This window comes from Alosa alosa, chromosome 21, assembly GCF_017589495.1.
Source record: "Alosa alosa isolate M-15738 ecotype Scorff River chromosome 21, AALO_Geno_1.1, whole genome shotgun sequence".
Classification (NCBI taxonomy): Eukaryota; Metazoa; Chordata; class Actinopteri; order Clupeiformes; family Clupeidae; genus Alosa; species Alosa alosa.
This window is the reverse complement of record NC_063209.1, coordinates 6,063,077-6,073,617: the sequence shown is the minus strand read 5'-3', so window position 1 is coordinate 6,073,617 and position 10,541 is coordinate 6,063,077. Positions and strand designations below refer to the sequence as shown.

The window sequence follows — 10,541 nt, the reverse complement described above, 5'->3', positions numbered from 1 at the left end:
TTTGATGAATGGAACTGATCCTTACTTCAAAAGCTTAAAAAACCCATGGAGGGAATACATGCACAAAGCAAACCTTATTGGTTGAAGAGGTTCACATGAGTTTGTTGAGGGCAGGGTGGTAGTGCATTAAAATGGCACATGGAGGTTTTAAGTGACCAGGAAGTGATGAGTAAAATTGTAAGGTCAATGACGAATTCAAGCCGCACCACAACCAAGAATCAAGAGGTAAAAGACCTTTATAAGCTTGTGTATGAAACCAGGCAGAACACTGCCTTGCAAACAAACAGGAATAAAAAAAAGATGAAAATGTTGTACTGCGGCATTCCTTGGAGACATCATTTCATGACAGGAATAAACTAAATGTCAAGTGCAAAGTTAAGCAATTTCTGCTGGCATGGAACATTCCCATGGTAGCCATTCGCGTGGACAGCCAGGGGGGGACGGTAAATACGCCTCAGTGGATGTTTTTGCGTGTGATTTGCTCTATAACAAGCACAAATTCAAACTGCTGAGAGAAATTGATTGGCCAAGCTACAACAGATGTGTTTCTATCATGACTTTTGTTTATTGTTTATTATTGTTTGGTTAATGTTTTTTTATGCCTTGATTAGTTCTGCAGTTATTAAATCTTTACTTTGTTAAAAGTTGCAAGTGTGCCATCATTTGCCAATCTGCCGGCAGCTTTTGAGTATCATGCTGTTTCTAAACCTCAGATTTTGTTTGACCAAATATGATTGAGTGTAAAGAAGTGGATAAAAACAAACAACTTCTTAATTTACAAAACTTTAAAAAGTCAACAAATAACGCGCTTTGACAACGTCTCCTACATGTGCAGTGATGGAAACAATCTCAACAATGCTAACAGTTTTTTTTTCTAATATTGTTTTTGGATGCCTTCAGCTGATACAATTATGAATCAGGTCTACAAATCTTTGGAGACCTCTCCACACAGGCAACTAGCAACAGGCAATTTATGCATTTAATCACAAACAGAACTGCTGTTCACCACTACCACAAGTGATCAGAAAGGAGCATTAAACTGATTTTAAATGCAATGCTATGGGTCTTGGTTATAGCTTAGAGACAGGTATGACTAATGTTAGTGTGACCGACTGTACCTATAGGGTACGTATAAGTGCACGACTACGCCACTTGGGGCCTTTCACACCAAGATATGTTGTAAACCCAAGTACATTCGATGAGACACACAGATAAGATGAGTAAAGACAGAGACGTGATTCCAGTACAAAAATAAACAAGATTTATTAATATGGAATTCACTTAAAAGGCCATTTATGCGGTTAAGCACTAGAGCGCAGACCCACTATGGTGAGCGGCAAGGGGAAGTGGTAATGGCTGCCACCAGGGATATTACTCTTTGGGACAGTAGTAGGGGAGAGATAGCTAGTCAGCTGATGGGGAGCGTTTACCTGTCCTGGGAGAAGTGTGATGCCGACACAACACTCGTGCTCTTGACTCTGGTGCCTATTCACACAGACACACATACACACGCATAGGCACAACTACTGCAACAATGTGATCACAGCAAATGGTGAGGTGCACGTTACCACTACAAAATACTGTGAGCAGTGTGCGAAGAGGAGGACTCAGATCCGGCGACCTGCCCCGTGAGCAGCTTCACTATTACTCTGGAGAAGAGAGAAGGGGGAGGGGATGGTTAGCACTCAGTGACTGGGAAAACAGTAGAGCAAGCTGAATAGGAAGGATTTTACTGGTAGCAAACTACTGGGGCAGCCAGTACCACACATGCCCTAATGCCGTGAAGGAGAGAGGTAACAGGAAGCTAAAAGGTAACGGCCAAGTCAAATAATACCAAATGAGACCAACTAAACAGAAAAGAAAACAAACAAAACGGGCGAAAGCTACTTTACATTAATTTTACAGTAGGCAAAACAGCAGTGGCAACTGGTTCTGGAGACACAAAACAGTCAGAATCAGTCATCCATAAACAATACACAATCAACAAATAACAGTTTTCTATTGACAGGATTTACACCTTCACACTAGGCATCATTCTACTTTACCTCAGTGCATCCTAAAAGCAAACACAACATGGCAAGGGGACCCCTGGCGCTCGTCACCACAAGCTGGCATGAGAACACTGCTGTACACAAGCATATGTCAGATACAGCGAGACAGGCATTTGCATCATAGACTGAGGACATGATTAGCTCACATGTGCTACATCATACTAAAGCGGCAACAATCACATATAGGTAGTAAACAGACATAGATAAGAGCAAAAGGGTTTACAGACAAATATTTCTCTCCCTAACGAGAGTTACAAATAAATGTACCTTTGTTGGCTAGGTTCCTTGGTAAACAGTGCAGGGCTTCGTTGAAACGTCTTTTCACCCGAGACCTACGTTACAATGTGGCTATTAAATATACGTACAACCTCACAAACATGGTAGCCTGACGTTAAACCAACAATGATTAAAATAGTGTACTATTACCTTCAGTAGTAGATCTACCCACCAACTACTCGGAAGCGTCTAGCGACAGTAGGACACCTGTTGCCCACAGTTTAACATTAGATAAACAAATAAATACAATCATATGATCGTGTAGCAGATGAGGCAATAGCACGTACCTTTCACAGACGAACACCCAGGGAACCAAGGATAGCCGAATCGGCAGTGTTTACAGAAACCAGGGATCTTAGTCGGCCTACCGGTGAGCCTGTTATTTTATAGAAAGTGGTGTTGCCGCTAAGGAAACCTAGCCACTTAGAAGCTAACTGGAAGGCGTGACAAAGGGGAAAGGAGCTACGGTAACAGCAGGAGGACAAACTTAATACAGCAGTGGCTCTGCCGGTTACATTCGCATGACCCTTGCAGCCACATGCACATCTAAGGGGGTCCAGTGGTCTTGGCTATATTCTCACATTTATCAAACAATCACAATATCCTGTTGGTTAGCACAAAAAACACAGCAATTGCAAATGGCTGGGGCCACCTAAAGGGGTACCAGCCCACCTGCACTCGATGGAGGCTTCTAAATTCATTCCTTGAAAGATGACAAATGAAGTGTCTTATCATGTCATTTCTTGTAATGTTCTATTGATGTCTGATGGCACTGGTTATGTGTTAGCTCAGCTAATAAACATTAATTAAGTCTCGGGAAACTGATGACCGGACTCCAGACAAGAACCTCGAGCTAAGAGGCAATTACAATGACAGTGTGTTCATGAGGTGTCCTGATGCAGATAGAAACTTGCATTTGCCTCAAAAATAACCACTAGGTAAATAACCACTAGGTAAATAGATCTATTAGAGTGCTTAATGTGATTTAATACAAAATTACCCCCCCCCCCCCCAATTGCTCACAATCTTGCTGTAAGTCGCTCTGAATAAAAGTAAACATAAACAACAAAATATTTTGGAATATAAATTTAAGAAAAATGTCATTGATCTAGTATGAGGTATGTCCGAACTTAATGACACAGAACTTGTAGAGGTTTAGAATCATTAGACCCTAGTATTTTGTTTCTAGTGCAGACAGTGTATGTAGTGTGTGCATCTACACTGTAAAATAGATCATTTATAGCAGCTTATTCTTATTCGTAGTCATGCTACCAGTTCTTCTCAAACGTTTGCCATAAAGCTTCAATTACTTTTCTAATTATCAGGGGGAAGTATCTGTGGCATCAGCTTTGATTACAGAATCAGAGCTTTGGAGATAGACATCAGGCACTCAGTGTAAGTTGGCCCTGAATATCACATGCTTTTGAACTGTTATCTCAGTTAACGAATGTATGTCAGCAGGAAAAAAAGCTAAGATATCTTTCTATTTTCTCTTCCATTTAAACGCTCAAATTCATTTAAAAACAGAAAGGGAAAAAAAGTCTATACCAGGCTTACCTATCAAGCAATTAAATCTCCCCTAAGTGGGGATTGTCATTCCCTTTGCGTGTCTGAGTGGAGATAAATTTATTTCAGATTTAATGGGATGACTAAGAACTCTGAACTGTCTCCAGTGTCCTGGGACCATGGTGGTGGGGGGGATGTGTGTGTGTGTGGGGAGTCAGCAGCAATGAAATAGCTGATGGGTGATGGGGTTTTGTTAGATGTGGGTTCAATGAGGCAGACTCATTAGAATGGCAACGCACAGTTAGATGCCGCCATCTACTCCATGCATATATTGCCTGGTGTGAACCCTGCAGTCCCACAGTTCCACCTCTATCTGATTATTACTGGGTCCTCACGATTGCTACCTGGGTACATTAGAGAATCAGTGTTACCATGATTGCCTCTTCTCGAGGGGAATGGCTCAGCAATGGATTTGGGGGTCAGCCACCAAGACCATAAAGCTATGAAAATCACATACATCTCATGCTAAGCCTCTATTGAAGATCCAGAGGTGGGATTTATACACTTGTGCCTGCTCTGCGCCCTGGTAATGTGAATAATGTATCAGAAATGAGCATGGCCCTGGATAATGACTAACATCTTGTCCCATTTATGGGGTATTCTACATTTTTCATCAACCTTTGAAATGTGCGGTTCACCTTGGGCTTTATTCATACCGGCAGTGCATCATAGAACATTTTGGAGAGGTAACGTTTGCGACAAAACAAGGAAAAATAAATTGCGGCAAAATGTTAGTTCATTAGGAAATGTGTCTGCAGAAGTGGTGCAGTGGTGTGCACAGCATGATATGTCCCTGTGAGAGCAACAGGGACCAAAAACAACAAGCAACAATTTGTCTTTCAACTGTGAAATGGAAGACAAAACAACACAAAAAAAATCTTCTTTTTGTTATGGTGGTTCCTGGCCTGGGACACATTTTGGAGTCAGCTCTGAAAAATCTAGGAGAGAGTACGTTGGAAACAGCACGGTGCATACACTCTTATAATTAATGTTATTTTTGAAGTCCCCCTAATTGCCTTCTTTTATCCCCAAGTGTGATTGATGTGACTGGGCACCATAGACAGGCCTAAGTCCCTCACCGTTCCCCCGTGGCTTATTAGTCTCCCTCATCATTAGTGCACAGGCAGAGCCAGGGAAGCCACTGCCGCTGTCACAGAAAAACATACTCACCTCCCCTTTACTTTAACACCATCTCCTTCAATTAATATGGAAATCCTTTGACACCACCTATCATACTATCCTACAGTGATTGACCCACTCACCCCCACCCCCTTCACCGCCTACCCCTCTTCCACTCCGCCCAATCTCTTTTCTCTCTCAATATCACTCGGCTTAACATCTAAATTATTCCATTTTTGGTAAAAGACTCCGATGGAGCTCATTTGTATGCTTTCTATGCCTCCGGTTTTTCCCTATTACTGTGTGAAATCTATCCTTGGAAGACTTTAAATGCTAAAACGCTCCTTTCCCCCCCAAACACTGGAATAAGTACATTGTGTTTAAACCGCACTGCCCCACCCCTCCGGTGTGATCCGACGTCTCCTTGAGAGTAGTGGCTCAGGGAGCAGACAGCACTGGGGGCTTCACTCATGAGGACGAGACAGACGCCTCCTTCAGCTCGCTCTCCTTCATTATGCGGTACAAGATCCCCCCACTGCGCGAGAGGTCAGTTAGAACAGGAGTCGTCGATCTGGAAGCAAATCTTTATCTTTTAAGATACTATAACACTGCCAAGAATCATTCTCTGGAATCCCTCAGATGAAACGTCTCCTTGAGAAATTAAACTTGTCCCAGAAGTGTGACTAAATTTTTGCTGATGTGGTGAGAAAATTACAGCTGTTCACTTTAGGGTGTTATTTATTTCTCCCTGAAAAAGAAAAGAGTTTAAGGTTATCAAAAGGATAATCACTAATATTGCCTTCCCGGAGATGTGGAGGTGGTCAGCTTGCTGCACCACAGCAGAAACTGCCTAATCTAGGATTTGTCTGCAGTGTATGAATCAGCATTACGCCTTGACATTGACACAATACTGAGGGCAAATCCTCAGACGGCGTTTAACAAAGTAATGGAGATTTTATTGCTGATGTCCGTGAGCGGAGGCGGCCTGGAGGAGCGGTGATTGCAGCTGTGCTGGGCTGGGCTGGACAACCCGCTGTCCCCATCAGTCCCCGCTATCAGGCCAACCTCCTGGCGACCTCCATTAGGTATCAGCAGCGACTCTGTTCAGCTGTCTGCCTGACCTCTCAACGTGTGTCATTTCACGATTAAGTGAACCCTTTCTTTTGGCCCTGCCGCTTGCGTGAGTGTGCGCTATTCCTCAACATCACTCTTGACCTTTAAGTTTCCCTCTGGTAGGTCCGAGGATTTTCTTTAAAGAAAAAATAAAAAATAAAAACACAGTCTATTGTTATCGGCGCACTATTGAAGTAAAACTGAAAAGATTACCGGTACAATGAAATGCTGGGGAGAATTGTATGTTTGGATGATTTAAACACCATGCCATTAAAATTGAAAAAGAACTTGTGTCACTTCTCTCTTCATCTGGCAAATTAAGAGCTGCTGGCCAGGGAAATTGAAAGAAAGATACGCCTCTTCAATTTCAAAACATTAAAAGTGGTTGATGACTGTAGATCAGGCCAGATGTGTGATTGGCCACTATAACCACTCATGTATTGAAAGTACATCAGAGATTGTAATGATGGAGAGAGGACCTTGGTGCCAACTATTTATTTCAGCATTACTGGCATGCCTGGCTCAAGTGGCACTTGTTTTCTGAAAAGTCCTAATGGGCTGAAATGAATAGGCAACTTGGGTGGAAAATCTTTCCAGCTGCTCCTGGGTATCTATTGGGATACAAATGAAGTAAGATGAGCAACTTTAAAAGTGTACCTTTGTCTAGGCGTTGGCACATTTTTTGCAGTTTGATGTTGATGTTTCATCAATATATACCGAGTGTACTGTATGTACACCCATTATATACTCTATGCAACTATATGTACAACTTATACAGTATGTACAACTCAATGGGTATCTAATAGTATACCACAGATGCATGCTACTTTAATTCCACTTGTCACCTTCCTGCTATACATGATATACAAATAAACTCACACTGTTTAAAAAATACTTCATGATTATATGAGGCATTCTTTCCCTAGTCCTTTCCCTTTCTTGCATCCTTCAGACATTGTTTTCAGTTTAAACTGCCTTTCTTTGTGGCCCATTCCCATGTTAGTGACGAGAACAGACACTAATGACACACCCCTATATTGGGCACATTTCCAAGTCCATCTCACTGCAATTGGTAGCGAGGCAGGGCTGAACCTCCGACCCAGCCAACTCAATGTCACAAACAGAAGCAGAATATACAAGCTAAAATGTGTCTTGCCATCCAATGTATTTTCTCAAGTGTCGATGTCATGTCAGTGGTCTCACTATCATCAAAGCACTGCACAGTTCCACTTAGATTAATTCAATATTATTTTGCAGCCCTAGAAAGCAATTTGTCTTAAGCAGACAATTTTAAGTTTTGAAGTTGATGTTTGAGACAGTCCAATTCTTGTTTAAATGAAAGAGCTATATATGATTGTGTTTAGAGGGAGCGAGCTATCCACTCACTTGATTTTCATCTTTGATAGGAACAGCACTTTTGAGAGTCAGCATTCTATCACAGATTAAAACATAGATAACACGCAGATAAGCAAATAATTGATTTATGGTTGTAATGGCATTTGGAATTGGCCCACTCTTTTCACTTCGGTTTTCTTTCAGAGACAGCAAGGAGGCTAGACATTTTAATGTCACAGCAGACACTGTACTGGGAAGAAACCTTTCAAAACATAAGCGTATGAAATTAAATGTCACATATCCCCGAAACACAGTTGTGTTTTTTCACCTTGTGCGAGTAAGGCTGTTTTCACTTGGAAGGCGTAGTAGTAGATGAAATCTTGTGCCGGCGCCTAGAGGATGTGCCACTGCAGCATTCACACATGCGGGCAGTGGCTGAAGATGGCATTGTTTACTGACGCCTCCAGTGTCGTGTTCACGTTCAGACTGGCATGAGAGACTGATGGACTGGACCGCCCCGCCAGCCCCTCCGATCGCCCCATCTGCCCCGGGGAGGGGAGCCCCACCTGGAGTTACGTGTTTCCCCACAACTGGCAACAATCAAGTGGTGTGAAAATCCCTCCTCTGCCCCTGCAGTGCAGTGCCACAGCGATGCTGCACAGAAAACTCACTGTGTCACTTTTGTTGAACTCTCAAGAGATATGACAGACTTTTTTTCCACTGGTGCAATGTATAGTCAAGGGAATACTGTGAAAACGAATTGGGACAACGACTTCAGGCCTTGGTTTTGTTATCTGCATATTATCTTATAAAGTTTTGGTGAATCTATAATAGCTGCCGTTGCAATGACCTTTCATGTAAATAGTTAGGTAATTGAATATGTGTAAGTTATATGCTTATAAAACATATGTACTGTATGACTGTTGGTTTTCTCTTCACTTTTTTGTAGATAGCACACTTTAAAGAAAGGTATTGTCTTCCTTTTTCCACTGACATAATGTTGAACAAAGCTTTGATAATATATCTGGTATATTGTAATGTGAAGATATACAGAATTCATAATCAATTTTGTAACATTGCAGGATGAAAAAAATGGTTCTGATACACATTCGACTTGCATGCAGGTTTTGCACAGCTTAATTTCCCTTCACATTAAATGAGGGTTCATTAGATGTGTTGTGCTCTATGATCACCCACATTTACTTTTGCAAATGAAAGCTCCAGTCACCTTATCCACTCTTTGAGCAACAAACAATGGCCCTATCAGATAGGACACAGACCTTAATTACCAAATCAACATAATTAAGATTCCACAGATGTGTGGACACCGGCTTTATATTGCTCTCCACCAGAGAGAGAGAGAGGGAGCGAGAGAATCGATACATAATGACTAATCAAGGACTAGGATTATCTCAGTTGAAATGGTGCACACAATTTAAAAGGTGTAATTGCCAACTAACAATTACAGCTAAGCCCACCACCTTTTCCTGGTGAACTGTCCCACAAATGTACAGTTTTTGACTGACATTACTCTTCCTGACAATGCCAATTATCTCCAGAATGGGCATGCACAGTGAGTTTTCTAGATGAACTAGTTGACAGGCTTTCATCGTGACCAATTGAGGTTTAGAGCCAAATGGAAAAATAGCTGAAATCCTTTTACAAAAGTAACACAGTACAAAACAAGGGGGTTAGGGTATACAGGATCCTAGGTTCCTGGCTGGCTGGTGGGTGGGGGGGCTGTCAGTGATGGGAGAGGAGAGTGGGTAGAGTGTTCAGCATCCTGATTGCTTGGTGGATGAAGCTACTTGCAAGTCTGGTGGTGCGGGAGCGGAGGCTCCTGTACCTCTTTCCAGAGGGCAGGAGGCTGAACAGTTTGTGTGCAGGGTGGGTTGTGTCCTTGACAATCATTAGTGATTTGCGGGTGAGGCGGATGGTGTAAATGTCTTGCAGGGAGGGGAGTGGTGCTCCAATGATCCTCTTAGCTGTGTTAACAATGCGCTGGAGGGTCTTCCTGTTCTGATCTGTGCAGCTTCCGCCCCACACTGTGATGCAGCTGGACACGATGCTCTCTGTGGTCCCTCTGTAGAATGTGGTCATGACGGGAGGCGTGGCACTTGCCTTCTTCAATTTGCGCAAGAAGTAGAGAATAAAACACTGACATCAAGAAATGATAGTTTCAGCGAAAGTTCTACTAGGAAGACTCATAGTGTAGCCTTTCTTCTTCTTCTTCTTCTTCTTTTCTTTGGCGGTTGGCAAACAGTTTTTAGGTGCATTACCGCCATCTTCTGAATAGGAGTGTGGGTCTGAATACTACATCCCTCTAAATTCTATGGAATAAACCTGTTGTTTTCAAGTATTGAAAAACACATCTAAAACATTATTCCCCAGAATTTCTTTGCAGTATATCTGTTATGTCCAGACTTATCTTTTCTTGTGCTAGCTGCTATATAAGTGTCTGTCATTCCTGTTGGAATTTAGGACACTGTACTATGACATGTTCTACGGTTTCTTGATTGCCACACTCACAGTAACCATCAGCATGCTTTCTCATTAAAACTAGTGTGCTGTTCAACCCTGTATGCCCATACCTCATTCTTGACACAATATCCTCCTCCTGTTTGTTTCTGCTGGTACTCCTACTCCATCCTACATTCTTTTGAATTGAATACAGATGCCTGCCTGTAACTTCATTATCCCATAAATATTGCCATATTTCCTTATTCTTAGCTTTAATCATGTTTTTAATTTCAGCTTTGCTATATTGCCCCCGAATACCTATGCTGTTGTACCTTATTTTGTTGCCTGTTTAGCATACTTGTCTGCCACTTCATTCCCCACTACTCCTACATGGGCTGGAACCCACCCCAGAAGGACGCTAACTCCTGAATTGGTTAACCTATTTACCAAATGCACTATCTCATATATAATATCCTGCCTGCATTCAGAATGTACATTCCTTATACTTAATAAAGCTGAACTTGAGTCAGACCATATTGCTACACTTTTAGATCTATACTCCTCCACCCATAATAACGCCAACCATATTGCGATTCAATAATTCAGCTGTATATACAGCAA

General features: G+C 42.1%; 1 long non-coding RNA gene across 2 annotated transcripts; it reads right to left on the bottom strand.

The window, feature by feature from the left end:
* Positions 1–1,145: 1,145 nt before the first annotated feature.
* LOC125286429 lies at positions 1,146–2,832 on the bottom strand. 2 transcript variants are annotated; one of them, XR_007192176.1, is made up of 4 exons: positions 2,615–2,832; positions 2,478–2,534; positions 2,046–2,383; positions 1,146–1,932 (listed from the first exon to the last, which is right to left on the bottom strand). It is a non-coding gene; the product is annotated as an uncharacterized LOC125286429 (long non-coding RNA). The 2 variants fall into 2 exon arrangements; XR_007192175.1 differs by having other exon boundaries at positions 1,147–2,383.
* Positions 2,833–10,541: the final 7,709 nt, after the last annotated feature.